This window comes from Clarias gariepinus, chromosome 10, assembly GCF_024256425.1.
Source record: "Clarias gariepinus isolate MV-2021 ecotype Netherlands chromosome 10, CGAR_prim_01v2, whole genome shotgun sequence".
Lineage (NCBI taxonomy): Eukaryota > Metazoa > Chordata > Actinopteri > Siluriformes > Clariidae > Clarias > Clarias gariepinus.
This window is the reverse complement of record NC_071109.1, coordinates 27,384,159-27,402,738: the sequence shown is the minus strand read 5'-3', so window position 1 is coordinate 27,402,738 and position 18,580 is coordinate 27,384,159. Positions and strand designations below refer to the sequence as shown.

General features: G+C 37.5%; 3 non-coding genes and 1 pseudogene across 3 annotated transcripts; 2 read left to right on the top strand and 2 right to left on the bottom strand.

The window, feature by feature from the left end:
• The first annotated feature begins 3,383 nt into the window (after positions 1 to 3,383).
• Positions 3,384 to 3,574, top strand: LOC128532394 (U2 spliceosomal RNA). Its single transcript, XR_008361301.1, has one exon. It is a non-coding gene; the product is annotated as a U2 spliceosomal RNA (small nuclear RNA).
• A 729-nt stretch (positions 3,575 to 4,303) lies between these two features.
• LOC128532383 (U1 spliceosomal RNA) lies at positions 4,304 to 4,468 on the top strand. Its single transcript, XR_008361292.1, has one exon. It is a non-coding gene; the product is annotated as a U1 spliceosomal RNA (small nuclear RNA).
• A 5,421-nt stretch (positions 4,469 to 9,889) lies between these two features.
• LOC128532380 (U1 spliceosomal RNA) lies at positions 9,890 to 10,054 on the bottom strand. The gene has a single exon (XR_008361289.1). It is a non-coding gene; the product is annotated as a U1 spliceosomal RNA (small nuclear RNA).
• Positions 10,055 to 11,430: 1,376 nt separating this feature from the next.
• LOC128532293 (WD repeat and SOCS box-containing protein 1-like) lies at positions 11,431 to 12,633 on the bottom strand (annotated as a pseudogene).
• Between the last annotated feature and the right edge of the window lie 5,947 nt (positions 12,634 to 18,580).

Here is an 18,580-nt window from a genome sequence, read left to right as displayed (position 1 = left end):
GTAAAAATTGCTGTAAAAAGTAACACAATTACAGAAAAAATGGACACAAAAATTGCAGAATTGGTGGCTGACTAAATACTTATTTTCCTCGCTGTAATTATAAAGTAGATACTGGAAGATCTTTATTTTATTAATTATTCTATTCTTATATTGTGTTAGAAATTCCAACAATACTTTTTACACAAACCCATACATACACTACCAGTCAAATTTTTAAACATGCCTAAAAATTATTTCTTTCTACATTGTACAGCTGTGGCCAAAAGTTTTGAGAATGGTGAATTGCAGCGGTCTTAAAAAAACAAGGGTCAACATTGCAAATACTAAATATTTGCATAAACTTGCAGTAATTGTCCATTTAAGCCTTTAACACTTGTTAAAGGCTTGTAATTATACTTCCATATACCATCTGACTTTTGGCCATTGCTGTAAAACAATACTGAAGGTGTCCAAAACATTAAATAATCATAGTAGCTCTCACCCTCGTAGTAGCTCTAATCTGAGGTACTGTTAATTTTGTGATTTTTGACCTTACTTTAACAAACAGTTCCTCAGATAAGAAGAGTCACAACTGTGAGGTATTTAGAATTGATTATAAATCTCTGCATGCCATGCTGCAGGTCTGTTTTAGGGATCAATTGTCTATTCAGCATCACTTTGCAGCAGCTAATTGCTAGCTGTCCAGTAGCTGTGTTTACATGGAGCCTGGTATTCCACTAATAATGGAAATAATGGCTTAATTGTAATAAAGCTGCATCATGACCCAAGTCTGACCCAATCCGGCCTGATCCGGATTAATTTGAGAAGGGTGGTGTAAACCATTTGGTAACCCGTGTAAACAGTTAAGCTCTTGTAATGAATATATATTTAGTTATTAGGTAACGTGAAGACTTTGTGGGAAGGAAATCTTGGCTTACTTTGCTGATTGGTAACCTCTGTGAGAACAACTCACCGACACCAGTCTCTACTGTGGACTTCTATCTCTGAGGGGATAAAGGAAGGGCTGAGAAAGGAGGATTGATTGGCTTATTAAATCACTCATAGTAAAGCATCTAACCAATCACAGATGAGGCTTTTATCATTCATAACGGAGATGATGGGAGTTATCATTTAAAAAAAAAAAAAAAAAAAAAAAGTTGATTTCTGCCATATTAAACTTTCCTATAAGTCATTACATATCACTGGAGTGTAAAAAGATTTAACTCGAAAAATAATTTATACTTTGATTATAATTATCAATGACATCATATAAATGGGACATAATAATTTGCATTTTAATGTAATTAAGCAACCATTCGTATTACAGTATATAGGCTAGTAATCTGTAAAAATAAATACATCTCCGTACATCATGTAACTTAATCGGATAATTTATTCGTAAGTTATAAACGTTTCAATACGTTACATATTTAATGGTATCAGTTTTTGTTTCAATAAATGTTCTATATTTAATGTCCATTCTCCCTGATTAGTAGCGTTTCTTACATAGACTGTTAATGGACAGTTTAGAAGACAACGAGTGATTTATTCGTCACCACAAAAAATGTTTGAATTTCCGATTCAGAGCTCTGTGGGATTCCGATGAGTTAGTTATTGTTCACATTAGCGACGGCGAGGTAACACATTTCACAAAACAGTAGTTGCTTCTGCTGTAGGATCCGACATATTAGCCACAGATTCCGTGTTTTAATTTTCTTTTTGCAAATCATCACCTGCATTTTCTGCCACTGCAATATTCATACGTTATGTGTACAGTTCTGAATACGCCATGTGATTGAGCAGTGATAATCATTATACTGTCCCACTTCAACTTCTAAACTGTTCAACAGCAGGCTGTTTACAAACCAGTACTACCATTCAGGGCGAATGAAGCAAAAAGTCCGTCTACACTGAAATGCCTTCCGGTTACACTGAGAATCTCATGGGTGAATGTGCGTGTGCGCGCGAAAAGTATGCATGTGTGTGTGTGCGCGGAGAGAGTGTAAGTGTGTGCGCATTTCATATGTAGTTGTTTGAGCAGTTAGTAGTATATATGTATGTGTGAGTGTTTCTCATATGTGTATGCAAGTGTTTCATATGTGTGCATGAGTGAAGTTTGATTTAAGCCCTATACGGCGCCTCATACTATAGACATGAATCCAGAGCCTTAGGTGGCGTTGTTGTGTAGCTTACCTGGATTCTGTAGCAGCAGGTGATTGCAATTTTTTTTGCATTAAAAGACTAGTAAGGTGGGGCCAGGGGTAGCTCAGTGGTTAAGGCATTGGACTACGGTTCGGAAGATCCCAGGTTCAAACCCCACAACCACCAAGTTGCCACTGTTGGGCCCTTGAGCAAGGCCCTTAACCCTCATCTGCTCAGATGTATAATGAGATAAAAATAATATGGATAAGAGCGTCTGCGAAATGCCTAAATGTAAATGTATTTAAATTTAATATTTAAAAGTATTAAGTGAGAGAAATCTTAATATTAATTTGAAAAGTTTTCTTCCTTATACTTAGACAGTTTTATTTATTTTATGATTTTGTGGAGACAAGTGTCTTTTTAATGCAGTTTGGTAAGGAATGCTGCACGTCCTGAATAACTGAAATGAAGTGAAATGAAATGGCGCTTTAGTGACGCATGTGGTAAAGATGCTGTTACTTGCTGATGCTTTACTTTTTACAGTAAATGTAGAGCTGAGGATAAAGTTCGTGCTTTAAAAACTGTTATAAAGTTGTTGTTTTTTTTATGTTGGCTTTTTGCACCACGACTAAAAAGCTTTGGGTAAAATTTACATTCAGTGCACATATTAAAATATAATGAAAGATGTACCTTAAAATTTATTCATATTAATTAAAACTTTTAAAATATTTTTTTTCTTTTCACCAAGAAATCCTCGTGAAAAGGTTTTTACATGGAGCAGCAGTAAACGGGTAACCTTTCAAATTTTTTCCCGATTTTCTCACGCAATACCACATTTGGCCACCGAGGGGCAATGTTCTATAATTCAGCTGAAATTTAACCCCCGTATTTAGTTTGCAGTGTTGTAATGTGCCGTGTTCTATTAATTCCCCCGTATTTAGTTTGCAGTGTTGGTTGTTATCGGTCAAATTATTTTACTCCACTTTTAAATGTTTGGTTCAGAATGTATTTTTAAAACAATCTGACTTTGTACTGGAAAAGATTTTGTACTCTGGCATCTGATTGGCTGGTCTGCGAATTCATTATTAATTTTTCTTAAGTTTCGCTTAAATATCCTCTTTCGCCCACTAATTTCAGTATAAATAATGTATTTTTCATAATCTATATTGCTTGTTTATACAGTATTAATAGAAATGAGCATTTGCCTTCCTCAGGATTACCAATCTGTTGAATGACACCGTTTGTTCTTTGCAGTTGCCGGTATCGCTTCTCGGCCTTTTGGCTAAGATCAAGTGTAGTATCTGTTCTTATCAGTTTAATATCTGATACGTCCCCTACCCGGGGACCATATATTAAATTGATTTTTGGAACAGGGAGATGGAATAGGGGCTTGCTCCGTCCACTCCACGCATCGACCTGGTATTGCAGTGCTTCCGGGAACGGTGCACCCCCTCTCTCTCTGTCAAAAAAAGATTATAATAGTGAATCTGCGTGGCGTCCTGCACTAGAGCTAACTGTTGTAGCGCTGCTTTTATGGGATGATGTGAGTGTGAACTACAGCGTGTGCTTTTAAATACATCAGTAATTCTTTTTCGCTGTGGGAAATCCAGTCAAACTTTACGTATTTTATTATTTATTTCGGCTAAACAGAAATCGACTCCTTGTTCATTTTTATGAGAACTGTTTATATAACTCATTGTATACATTTACATTCCTCATTTATTAAAGTGAGGTCTGTAAAATGTATTGTAGAGAATTTTATTTTGGCTGAAACTGAACTTCACACCGAGGGGCGGGGCTAACTGTAGCGAGGCTTTAAAACGGTTCTAATAAAATACTCTAGTTGAAATATTTTTCCTGATTGCTACAGCGGAGCAACACGCGTTTTCCTCTTGGACTGTCTGTTGTAATGTTCGAGAACCTACTCCATTTCTGAAGCCGTTTCCTGGACGTTGTAGCTCTCATAGATTCAGAAGCAATGCATCATGGGAACTGTTTCGTTGTTAAGAATATACACGGCAGCACGGTTTTACGGGTAATAATATTAGTAATGCTTTAGCGGTGCTTTTTATTGTGGTGTTTTACACTCGGATGTTTGTTTAACGGTTTGTGGTAAATTTATTACCATGATGGTAAACAGTGTGTATGGTGGTGCAGTCCTTGTGCGATGGTGTAGCAATTCATACTTACCTGGCAGGGGAGATACCATGATCAAGAAGGTGGTTCACCCAGGGTGAGGCTCAACCATTGCACTCTCGGTTGTGTTGACCTCTGCGAATTCCCCAAATGTGGGAATCTCGACTGCATAATTTCTGGTAGTGGGGGACTGCGTTCGCGCTCTCCCCTGATATTCATTGTGTTAAAGTAAGAACCAAAAGAGATTGATTTTTATATTTTTTGCAAGTGCAGAGTTATAAAACTTGGTGTTTTATTTATATAAAAAACAGTCCGCCACACGTGTTCACCACCATTGTGACTATTTTAACACCATGTCTTAATCAAAATCTCTGTATGGTTTCTGTGCCTGTGTTTCATAAGGGAAATAAAAAGCTTGGTATTATTGAATTTATGTTCATAGTTTAAGTTATTTTTCTTCACTTTTTGCTATTATTAATCTAAAATGGAAGTGTGAATTTGCATCAGTCTTCATAAACTGCAAACCCTATTGTTTTTACAGGGCCCAATTAATTATTATTATTTTTTTTAGGATTTAGCTTTTTAGCTTTAATTGCTTCTCTTGGGAAAGCCTTTTTCTGCAGTTAACAGTGTCTTTCTTAATTATAATGTAGATGCACCAATGTTCCCAGCAAGGGGGGCAAAAGACAAAACATTAAATTGTACAGATTCCCTGCTGGCTCTGACCCAGACCACAGATCCAGGTGGAAATAAATGTTTGCCTGTTCAGTTTATCTAACTTTAGGTACTGTGGTTGACTTGGCTTTGAGAGTTTTATTTATTTATTTTTAATATGTGGTGTTCATATTTTCATAGTCTAAACTTTTAGTGCTAAGGACCGTTTTTTAGTCTGTTTTTATTTTCAAGTTGGGAATATAAAACCACTTTTACTTTAGTGGAAAATTCATCTGCCCTCATGCTGTTTCTGTCCCTCACCCACACTTTTTTTTTTGGTTTATTTGACATTAAATTTGCCCTGTTCTTTCTTTTTTTGTTAGCGAGGAGTAAGACCTTGTCCAGGAAAGCATGTGATTGTACCTTTTACGACCCAGAGAGCCGCAAAAAGTAGGAACAGGTTTTTATAGTTTTGTGGAACAGTGGAAAAGTGAGATGGTGAAATCTGTGGCAGTTGTGAGTTTTATGCACATAGACAAAACTTGTAGATGCATGACCTCAGTTATCCTAATCAGACTGTTTCAATTACAGCTGTTTAAAGCCCCTATAAAAGAGTCGTGTAGGACTATCATAATATGATTAAAATGAATTTAAAAAGTAAGCGAAACTAAAGAGGATGAGGGCTTTTTGCTTGTGGATGAGGGAGTAAAATGTAAAGAAACTACTCTTACCTTATTTTAAAGATAAGTGAGTGAAGGCAGTTTGTTGCACATAACCCTGAAGAGTGTGAAACGCAGGAGTACGCCGTGTTAATGAAGTGCTGCTTATGACGGAATAAATAAAAAAAAGCATTGAGGGTTTTTTTTTTTTTTTTGTCTAAACATATCTTATGTCATTGTTACCAAATTGTTTCCCCTAACTTCCTTTATTTTGGTGATGATGGCAGTGATTTCTTATTTCAAGGATCTTGATGAATAGGTCTAACTCCTACTTCTAAAAGTAGGACCAAAATGGCATAACTCTGAGAATTTTTGCCCACTTGGTAGTGATTTCCTATCCTAAGACGATCCGTAAATACAGGCCCTGGCTAAAAGTTCTTAAGTCTATTAATGAAAGTCATGTGATGTGTCTACAGGTGACTGAGACCGTACAGTTTTTAGTAAACATGAAGATGCAGCTTTGAAACAGTGATACAGCCTACAATGTTGGAAATAAAATAAAACTGCTCTGGGAAAAAAATTAGACCACTGCAATTTACTCCAGAAATCGTCCATGGCACAGACATTTAAAATAATTATTTTATATACTTGTATTAAATTATTTGAATGTTTTGTTGTTTTAGATTTTTTTGGTATAAGCAGTACTTGATCCCTTCATTACACTCATCAAGGGTACGTGCGGGAAACTGGTGGCTAACCCTAACCGTCACGCTTTCCTTGCTGCAGTCCTAATTCTTGCTGGGGGGGAAAAAAAGAGTAGAAAGCTTCATAAAGAACTTTTGTGTCTGACTTTAAGCTAGGAATATTTTCAATCCTAAATTAAGTTTGAGCGCGATTTCTACATGTCATTTAGAAAAATTTTGCCAAACACCCATCATATAAGGTTTGGTTACACTGTTAACTCATTTGAAAGGTTGATGCTTTAAATGTAAAATTATGGGAAAAATAATGCAGATAAACAAATGAGTGATTTTATCACATCACGTTCATCATAATAATTTAAAATTTAGTATATGGTACAGTAAGTGCTTTTTTTTTTTTTTTTTTTCCCCTATTGGTCCATTTAACCACATTTATGTTTGTATTACTTACTGTTTGTTGATTTTAGTTGTTTTACACAAGGATGCATGTTCGGCTAATACAGCAGGAAAAAACCCTAGAGTAAAGATCTTCCTCTTCCCCTGTCCAACACGTAATCACATCAACGAGCATAAGGTAGTATAAAACTGTGCTAATTATAAAATGGAAGGTGCAGTTATTTTTACATTTTTACGGACTCGGTTATATTTACAGTATTTGGAATTTAACCAGTTTTTCCTACAACTAGCACTTACTTCAGTCATTGTATCTACTGCAGACTTTCTTTGTTTTTACCACAGTTGTCCTGCTATCATTTTACCTTTTTAGGAACTAAGCAATAACTGTCCACATGAATCTGTGCAGGACAATGGGTCCTATGAAGAGGACCAGATGTGTTGGAGAAGGGAATTATTACATAAAATTGGAGTCTAAAGGTGTCATTATTTCATCACCTTTATTGTTACTGTTTTTAACAAATCTCACTGCTCATTCAAATATTTATTCTGTAGCAACTGATTCATGGAAGAGCTTAATGATTTCATCAGGATGCACAAAAATAGTCGGGCAGCACGATACACAGTTATACATGTTCTTCCACTTTAAGGGTGCTCATACAGTTTACAAATTATCAAAAACCTTATACATCATACCCCAGCCCACTCATAAGCAGGACATTGCTAGAGGCTTACAGTAACAAGCCTTGCTGTTAATCTTAGGCTCTCAATATAGTTACAATTTGATAACATTTATTGAATCTTTTTGTTCTTATACTGTATCCTTAGATGGAATGTAATGTAATTTGTTTGTTGTCTTCTCTCCACAGACGGTCTCTGGACACCAAATGTAAATAATTAAAAACTCTCTTCTTGGATAGAATGGTTATACAATCTACATTCCTCTATTAAAGTTGCAGAGGTCACTTAAAAAAAATCAACAAATGTAAATGCATGTGTACTTATTTGACACAGTCCTTGCAGATTTTAATTATCAACTCTGCAGACAAAATGTGAACTCTGCAGACAGAAAAAAATGACCACAGTTTAATAGTGAACATGAAATATTTTCACTTGAACTAAGCCAGAATAACTCTTAGGATCCGGACTAAACAAATGTTTGACCATGAGTAAACTGGGGTAGTGGGAAATATGTTTCTTAGGGAGCAAAAGGACTTTTTGCCAAGACGGTGTATAAATATTTTATGACGTTGGTCCTGTCAATGATGGGATCATAAAGGGTATGATAACATTTATTGACTATAAATATATATCTGCTGTTAACTGCTCATGTACCTGTGGTTGTTTTTTCATTGCAGGTAAACAAGGAGATGAATGAAAAAGAATCGCTCAGCTTGTGCATGCTGTGCATGCATATCCTATGGTTAGGCTCATTTATTATGTATAGAACAGTAATCTGGACAGCCTTATTGTTGAAGGCCTATGCACTATAATCACATGCAGCCTACAATATATTCGAGACTAAATTGAAATGGATTTTAGGTCTTTTTTTGTCCTGATTAATATAATATGGGGTCTACACTATTTAGACATAGCATTATCACCTACACCAGGTCAAATAATTAGTATTAAGTATACACATCAGTTGTACCCTGCTGTACAACCACACAGTCCTGAAGATGTTTGTAAAGCCTGTCAGCAAATTTGGCAAAACATTTCCAGCGAGCAGCTCAAACACCTTGTGCAGAGAGTCTGGCAGCCCAGGAAACATTTCTGCTCAGTGGGGAACTGAACATGAAATAAGGTGTATAAAGAGTAATGAAAGGATCACACATTTCCTATGTTATAAGTATACCAACTATATGGACATACCTGGAATCATATTTCGAGTCTTTTTGAATCCATGTGGGCTGTTACTTTCAGGCAGATGTGTAGCAGGCACATCCACATTGCTGACTGATTAATACATGCCACTCTATTTTGTCATGTCTAGTGGATCCTGGATGCCCTCCAGGTGTCACTGCTGGCTTGCCCACATCTCATCAATGCCCTTTGTCAATATACAGACAGTACATACATAGAGTGTATTGTGTTCACTTTGCATACTACACTAATACTGATGTGGCAGGAACTTGCTTGCTTGTGATCTTTTATCAGGTGTTATGAAGAAGCTCACTCCACTTTCATCTAGCTCAGTGGGACCTTTTAGTTGCCACCAATATGGCCTGTTGACAATTTGCAAAGGCATCAGTTTGAAATGTGGATTGTGGTTGACATCGTCAGTGCTACATACATAAATACAATAACAATAGTTTCTTCCTTATGTAGATCCAAGGATCTACAAGAGGTAAGAGGTCTGCCAAATGCCTAAAATGTAAGACACTAAGTTTAAATTGACTGTTTAAGTTAACATATGAAGGCTATGATGGGGGGGTGGGGGGGGGGGGGGGTGGCTCTTTAAAAATGTTTAACAATGTTTCATGGAAAACTGAAGTAGTGGGGTGTAAATTTGTGTGCAAAATATACTGTGTATATTATATAAAAGCACTATCAATATATTAGGTGAGTTTCAGGCTGATCAATGGAATGATAAAATGTCTCATTTATCCTTTGTTCCCCCTTCTAAATGTCTTTAGTTAAAAATATATATATATTTTGTTTTTAATTATTGCTATATACATACAGCTCTGGAAAAAATGGCACCACTGCAAAAGTTTTTCCTGCAGGTATGTATTGGTGGGATGAACTTTTTTTTTTTTTGTGAACTGCTGACAGTATCCCCCCCAGAGCTGTACATTAATGTGTATAAAGATTTGGTCTGTACTGTGTGGGAGTGATGCACTTTCGGGGAATCCCCATACACCTTCATACTGGTTTTTTTTGTTTGTTTGTTTGTTTGTTTTTTTAACACAAGGTATAATTGTAAAATTTTAACTAGTTTTAACTAGTTAAGTTTTTCAGTGTTAACAGAAAATAAACTATTATGATTTATCGTGATTTGACCATGTATTTACTCATTTGCCTATATTGCACACATTCCTAATTATTTTATTTTTGTACATATGTTTTTATTCTAGGTATTTTTTTGTTTAAGCGTGGCCCGTTTTTGTTAAACTAAATGTCTATCCATTATTAGTTGATCATATATTTAATGAAAGCAAAAAACAATGCATGTTAATTCATTTACAATTATAGGATGAAGTCTTACTTTAAAACAATGAATATCAGGGGAGAGCGCGAACGCAGTCCCCCACTACCAGAAATTATGCAGTCGAGATTCCCACATTTGGGGAATTCGCAGAGGTCAACACAACCGAAAGTGCAATGGTTGAGCCTCACCCTGGGTGAACCACCTTCTTGATCATGGTATCTCCCCTGCCAGGTAAGTATGAATTGCTGCTCCGTCGCCTAGTGACTGCACCAGTGCATACACTGTTTACCATCATGGTGACAAATATACCACTAACCGTTAAACAAACATTCGAGTGTAAAACACCACTATACACAAGGACCGCTAAAGCAATACTAACATTATCGCTCGTAAAACCGTGCTGTCGCCTATTTTCTTAACGACGAATCAGTTCCCATGATGCACTGCTCCTGAATCTCGGAGAGCTACAACGTTCAGAAAACTGCTTCTGAAATTGTAGCATGTCCTCAGACATCACAAAAGTCCGTCCAAGAGCCAAATAATTTATTAGAATTCTTTTCCAAGCCTTGGTGCTGCAATTCAATCATAGCAAAACGAAATAAATTCTACAAGAAGGTACAGAGCCATTTATTTTATTACCAAATAAATGAGGAATTGGGTAAAAATACTGGCTTCAAATGTTTACAATTGCGCAGAATTGAGCGCAGTAACTTCTGTCCGACTGGTAAAAAGTCTGGATACATAGTTCCGCCTGCCACAAATAACGGTTTCTATATTAAATTACAGTACATCTTTTGGATAAAAGTGTTTTAATGTACTATAAAGGTATCCTTTAAACATGTTTTCTATTGACTATAAATTAGTTATTAGTTACTTTACTGTGCAACTAAGCAAAGTTATGTTAACTTAAAGACAGACCTTTTCGTGTTTTCACAAAAAATAAAATACTTTATTGTGCTTGTCAGGTACAGTTTGATACATAAAATAAATTGATTTAAAGCCTGCCAACGTTTAAGGAAGTGTCTGTAGAAGAGAAAGATTAAGTGAATACCAAATTACTTACTCTCCCATCATACAACTGGTGTTTTCACAGTAAGAGCTTTATATATATATATATATATATATATATATCGCGAAAACAAACGTCTTAGATTCAGCAGAGAAAATGAATGAAAAAATATGCATCTATAAATAATTAAATAAATAAATAAAATATTTTAAGTTGCATGCATATGCATATCTGTTCAGATATACATTTTAGAAAGGAAAAATAATCACTGCATTGTCACAGTTACAAAGCACATACTTCTCAACACACACACACCACTATTCATGTACAAAAATGCTTTAATTCTAGTGCTCACTCACTTGTTTCTTCCCCAACTTATTGCTGATATACTTTAGAGAAAACACCACTTTGGAGCAGCCAACATTCATATCTGCCAGAAAAAGGACATTACAACACCTGTCTCTTCCTTGAAAGATGCACCATAAGCTTTTGCACAAGAAGCTGTGCTGGAAAAATAAATTAGTAATTTATATTAATATATAATAATAATAATTATTGTCCCCAACATCCAATAGCCCTCCACCCCAAACTTTTCTTGCCAAATGTCCTGAGGGTCTAGAACCTTCTGTAGGCGAGGTAGTCTTGCATGGATTGAGGTATAGGCAGTGTGTAGACTTGCTGTGTGGACAGTACTTTTCTCAGTGCCATGCGACACAAGTGCTGCAGGCTGGCGACTCTGCGTAGACATGCCCAGAAATAAACGGTGCTATCACGTGAGCCAGTAGCTATCTGTTGAGAAGGCACAGCAGAGGCCATTAGTAAGGGATGTGATGGCCTGGGGAGATTTCTTATTGATGCTCCAAAAACGCACCAACTGGTCATCTGTAATGCTGGCAATATGCCATCATGACAAAAGGCCACAGAGCGAACCCAACAGTTATTTGTGGCTCCTGCGATAATAGAAGAAGGAGGTGGGAAGAGGTGCCCCAACCCCAGCAGCATAGTGGCCGTGTGAGGATCCCACAATATGACACGAGTGTCATAGGAGGCTGTGGCCAGCAAGGTTCCGTCAGGAGAGAAATCGCAGGACATCACATCATTATGGTGGCCCTCCAGCTTATGAATCGAGTGTATTCATCCATGTCCCACAGGAACACCAGGGAGCAGGCAATGCAGTACACCCAGTTTTGATGTCCGTGAAGCACTTTTCATAATGTTACCATTGTCCTTGAGGTTCCAAACACGTAAAATCTTGTCTCTGGAGGCGGACGCCAACACTAAACTGCCATCTGGAGCGAAATTAAGATTTCTAACAATGTCTGTGTGCGCCATCAAATTCAACAAAATTTTTCTTGTGTACACATCCCATATCTTGATGGAGCCGTTGTTGAGACCAGTAGCCAGCAGCAGGTCTTGGTGCCGGTACTCGATATTCACACCACGGCTCTGTTTTCCAGGAATAGTAGAACCAAATGCCAGGCCCCAAATGATATCGCCGCAGTTGATTGTGTACTCTCAGGGCATCAGGTCGCTGTCGCTACCTTGCCAAGATGAACGCCTAGGTCTTTAGCCATTTTGCCACTCCTCCTTCCTGACAGAAAAGTTACTTAAGCATTTTGACCAGGGGATGAGACGTACGATGCGCCGCCCTTGAGACCAAGCAAAATAGAAACCATCAGGAACAAAAGCCAAACTCCATGTTTCCCGTCCAGACTTCTGGTCAAGATAAGTCGAAGGAGCTAAAAGTTCACCAATGAACTGGGCTTCAGGTGTTGCATTTTTGTTGACAAAATCTGGGAAGCTTGCCATCTGAATCTAAATGTAAATAATGCCTCAGAAATTAGCGGGGTATACAGTGAAAAACGGGCAAATGAAACCCAAGTGAGTTCAAGCATAAATACTTAACACTCAATACGTCACATCTACGTAACAGTAACAATGATGTAATCAGGTCTTTACAACGCGAGCGTTAACCACCCATGAAGCAAAGCTAAGAGGTTATTTTTACTTAACTATTAACACTGGAACAAAAGCGAAGTGATAGTAAACATACAAAGTCAGATTGAGAATTTTAAAAAGAAATTACTTAACACGTACCCCTTATGAACCTTAAATTGTAGTAAAAATTCCTTGACCGTTAACACATTACAAACTAAATACTAAAAAGACTTTTAAAAAGATGAAAAACTTTACCTGAATAGTCACAATGCCTCTCAGTGGCCAAATGTGGTATTGCAGGAAAAAACAATGTATGTAATTATAAATTGATCACATGCAAAAGTTTCAATTTCTTGAAGAAAATAAGCATTCATGTGAGCCATAACATTAATGGTACTGAATGCAAATTTCACCAAACACTCAAATGGTTTTACTATTATTAAAGCTGATATGAGGAAAAATGAAAAAACTGAGAAACTTAAAAGCGGGATATTCGCTTTTATCCAGTTCTTTTCCTTCTAGTCTGTTTATCTATTATTTTGGCATTGCACCTTTTACCTGTTCGAATTGGTTTCTCAGTGTTTCTTTTTTAACCTCTTCCCTAGTTTTATTAACTGCATCTACCACTACTTGTATGGGGAAAAATCCTTCTTTTACATCATATAAAATGTCCTTCACTTGTCTTAGACCTCCCTCTCACCACTTTTTAAAATAAGTTTCTTTATTGTCTTTTAATAATGTTATTATTTAAAAACAGCGGTCAATCCAATAGCTGATTTCTCCCTCTCGGTACCGTTTTAACGTTACTCAAAAATTCCCCCCATGCTCCCAGTACTACTTTGTAGAATTCCTGTATTCCATGAGTCATAGTTGTTGTTTTTTAATCCATAATATAATGCATTCCATATTAAAATTCACAAAACACTTCATTATTTAAAATTTATCACTTCCTTCCATAAGGCTGTATTTTCTTTATCCAAGAATCTCTTAACCAATTTTACTCTTAAACATTTACTTCTTAAAAGATCTAGCAATATTAATCCCCCTTGATCACTAATGTTGGAGAAACACTAATTGTTGATCATTAGTGTTGGAGAAACACTAATTGTTTCTCCAATAAGTGTCATATATGCAATTTTTACTCTTCCTTTTCCCCATAAAAATGTCATACAAATTTTTTTTACTTTTTTTGTACACGTTTAAGGGCAATGATGTTACAGATCGCACATTTTGGATAGCATTAGGACGTTAATCTCAATAACTAATACTTTTTCTTTTAGTGTAAAGTTCCTACTCTCCCAAAACCTGTCTTTTATTGATTCCTCCTATAGTTCCTTCCTAGAGTTCATTTGTTTGTTTTGAATCTGTATTCCCAAAACTTTCATGTGTTTTTTTTTTTCTTCTTCTTCTTTTTTGAGAGTAATATGTATTGGTTAGGGTTCTACTTCCCCCATCTTCATGCAGGAACATTTTTCCAAGTTTATCTTTGCCCCTGATCCCTTGCAGTATGTATTGAGCATCACTGCCCTTTTAGCATCTTCAACTATTAGTGTGGTTTCATCTACATATTGGTACACTGGTACACTTTTTTATAATTCTTTTCCAATTCTTATTCCTTTAGTCTCCCTGTCCGCTCTTATAGCTAGACCCAGTGGTTCTCCGACTAGCGTGTACAACAAAGTGGACAGTGGACATCCTTGCCTAATCGATCTTGTGGGCTTAAAGCACTCTGTCAGAAAACCATTGCATTTGACAACAGTTAAAACATGTTTATGAAATTCCTCCCAAAATCAAATCCGACATCATGCATATACCGATGTTCGACTCTATCAAAGGCCTTTTCTAAATCTAGGCTTAAGTATCCCCTTTTTTAGTTTTTTTTATATATTGTAAAGTGTCTCTGGTAATACACTCCGTGTCTGCTATGTCCCCTCTCTCCACGGGATAAGCTTGAGTGGTTATTATTTGGGGAAGGACTTTTTTAGGCAATTTGCCAACACTTAAGCTTTATCTGTCTTATTACTTGTTTATTAGCTCATCTGTTCCTGGACTCTTCCCTGTGTTTAGCTGATTTATGGCCTGTTCTATTTCCTCCTCTCCTATTTCCACATCACACATTGTTTTGTTCTGTGACTTTTTAGTTTTAATTTGTCCTAATAATGATTCTTCCTCTGTTCTTGTACCGTTTCCAATACTGTTTTTTTTTGTACCGTTTTTGATTTCCTTTATTACATCTGCCTTCTGTCTACTTTTCTCAAGATCAAAAAATATTTTAACTTCTCTCCCCCTCCAATGGGTATTTTTGCTTTGTTTCTCAATATAAATCCTTTAAACATTTCTTCTTCTAGTGTTATTTTTTTCTCTATTCCATTTTCTTTTTGGTTTTCATTTAATTTAAGTTCATTCTGTGGCTCACACTTTACTTTCCCTTCCTCTTGTTTTGTTTTTATTTTTGTAGGGTTTTACTAGATTTTATAGAGATCTTTTAACTCATATTTTATATTATTTCACCAGATTTGTTTATCTTACTTAAATAATGTATTCTTCATGTTCCACCTCATTGTCCTTTTTACTCTTTCACAATATACAAATTCCTTTAAAAGACTGGCATTTAAAACCCAAATTCCTGGTCCCCTCTTCACTTGTTTTCAAATAAAGATAAATTATGTTCACTAAAACCGGCTCCTTTGTAGTATATATATTTTCTAATTTTCCTTTGTACTTAAAATTAAGTCGATGCAGCTTTGTTTTACCTGACCTTGTACAATTTGTCTTCTTGAATATTCCTTTTTTTTTTGTTAATTTTTTTTCTCTGAATGGAGATGGTAGGGACTTTGAATGTTGGGACTATGACAGGGAAGGCAAGAGAGTTGGTTGATATGATGCAGAGAAGGAAGGTGGAGATACTGTGCGTCCAGGAGACCAGGTGGAAAGGTAGCAAGGCTAGAAGCTTAGGATCAGGGTTCAAATTGTTTTACCATGGTGTGGATACGAAAAGAAATGGAGTAGGAGTTATTCTGAAAGGAGTTTGTAAATAACGTAATAGGAAGATGGAAGTAATAGGAAGATGGAATACTTTGAAAAGTTGATGAATGAGGAAAATGAAAGAGAATGAAGAATAGAAGACGTGACTGTTGTGAAGCAGGAAGTAGCAAATATTAGTAAAAGTGAGGTGAGAAGGGCGTTGAAGAGGATAAAGAGTGGAAAGGCTTTAGATTTAGAGAAAGCGTATGACAGGCTGCCGAGAGAGGAGCTGTAGTGTTGTATGAGGATGTCTGGTGTGGCAGAGAAGTATGTTAGAGTGGTGCAGGACACTGTGAGAGCTGTAAGACCGTGGTGAGATGTGCTGCAGATGTGACAGAAGAGTTCAAGGTGGAGGTGGGTCCGCGTCAAGAATTGGCTCCGGGCCCCTTTTTGTTTGCTCTGGTGATGGACCGGTTGACAGATGAGGTTGGACAGGAGTCTCCATGGACTATGATGTTTGCAGATGACATTGTGCTTTGTAGTGAGAGCAGGAAACAGATCGAGAAAAATGCAGGACTTTAAGTACTAAGAGTATCAAGAATGGGTTCATAAAACATGGGTTGTCCCTCTAATGTTTTGGAGATAAAGTCAGAGAGGCTAGATTGAGGTGGTTTGGACATGTTCAGAGGGGAAATGGTGAATATATCATAGAAGGATGCTGAGGTTGGAACTGCCAGGCAGGAGGTCTAGAGGAAGACCAAAGAGGAGATTTATGGATGCAGTAAGAGGGGACATGAAGTTAGTTGGTGTGAGAGAAGAGGATGCAGAGGATGGGGTTAGATGGAGACAGATGATTCACTGTGGCGACCCCTGAAAGGGAACAGCCGAAAGATAAAGTTTAGACGTCTTGCATTGATAGATACCACATTAAGTACCATTATTGCTATGAGAAAAAAAAGTATTCCGATTTTTTTTACGTGTTATTCTTTCATTGAGATTTCAAGCTCTTCCGTCTTTATTCCCATCCTTAGCACTCTCATTGTTTCTCTTCTTTTTTTCTGTCTTCCCATGATTTTTAAAATATTTTGCTCTATTGTCTTGTTCTTCCCTCTGGTCTCTTCATTTATCATTTGAATCTCATTATTTATGTCTGTTTTAATGTCTTCTGTAATATTTTGCGCGGTGACGGGTGGAGTGCCATGCGCACGTAGCGGTGACGGGTGGAGTGCCATGCGCACGTAGCGGTGACGGGTGGAGTGCCATGCGCACGTAGCGGTGACGGGTGGAGTGCCATTCTGTTACGTCCTGGTCTAGGGTCAGGCCGCAACAGACAATAAAATAAATTAGGAAAAGGAAAGAAGATAATGGGGAAATAAACGGGGGGTGAGATCAACTGCAGTTTAATTCTATATACAAATATTTACAAACGTGGTAATATCTTCAGGAGCCGACAATGCCAAAATAATAAACCAAACCCACTAACTAGAGTCACAAAAGTCTACCTAACCTAACAACCAAAAACATACCAAAATACATCAACTTAGCTAACTCCCTAACTAGCATAACCAGGAGAAAAAGGGGGGAGAACAAAAAGGGCGTCGACTCCCTACTTACCACTATATACAGGATATTTACACAGTATACAAAGTTATGTACAAAGGGCAACACCAAAAATCGAGGTCGAAAAGGGCAGCAAAAGTCGATACACAGTAATTCCAATACAACAAGCAAAACACCATAACAAGTCAAACAGTTGTCTCTCGAGCAGCAGGCAGGATGGCGTTTAAATACTGCTGCACAAAGTGCTAGTCCAATGGCAACACAGGAGGCGGGAGTAAGGCACACAGGTTCAGGAAGTGCTTGTCCAATTGAGATACAGGAGGCGGGAGTAAGAAACACAGGTTCAGGAAGTGCTTGTCCACACCACTGACGGATCCTCCAATCAGCACCACACTCCATGGTAGAAGCCAATTAAACCTGCTTCACAAACAGAGAGAGGGAAACACCAAAGGGAGCAGGCAACATAGAAAATAATATATATAATATATATATATATCATACGTCAGGGACGTAACAATGCGCACGTAGCGGTGACGGGTGGAGTGCCATGCGCACGTAGCCGTGACGGGTGGAGTGCCATGCGCACGTTGGGGTTGACTGGTGGAGTGCATTTGTTAATCCTGTTTTCTCCTCCGTTTCCATTTCCTCGTACGCGATCCCTGCACTCTGGCAGTCCTTTTCTATGTTTTCCTGGCATAACATCCTTTGCTTTATCTCTTCCTTGACCCTCCTTCTCCATCTCTCTGTCGTCCTCCCTGGTATCGGTCAGCTCCGTTTTAGACAAGTTTATTCCATTTTCTGGTGCCTCTATTCTCGCTGTTCCTTCCTTGTTGTGTTCCAACCCTCCATCATCCTGGCATTCACAGCTGATCAGGGCTCTTTGAAAGTCTGGATATCTGGCCGCTGTGCAGTCCGTTGCGTAGTGTCCCTGTTCACAGCACTCTCTGCAGATAAACTTCGGGCAGTCCTTTTAATGAGGTGTCCGGTGAAGACCTGCCGGCTGTGTATTACCCGGAAATATTGCGGCCCCTTCTCAGTTACAAAATTTGTTCTGTATGGCAGACAAAACTCTTTTTTGGAAAATCTGACTTTCATGTGCCTCGTTCTGTCGTTGATGTCCGTCCTTGGGTAGTACCTTCGCCTTATTGCCTGTAGCGGTATGACCCCCTCATTGTTAGTCCACAAAGTATTAGATCTGTGTTTTTTTTTTTTGGGTCATCCATTGTTGCATCAAATTCAGCATTTAGTCTTGGTCTCAGTGCCAACAATTTTCCATGTATCACAATGTTTATGA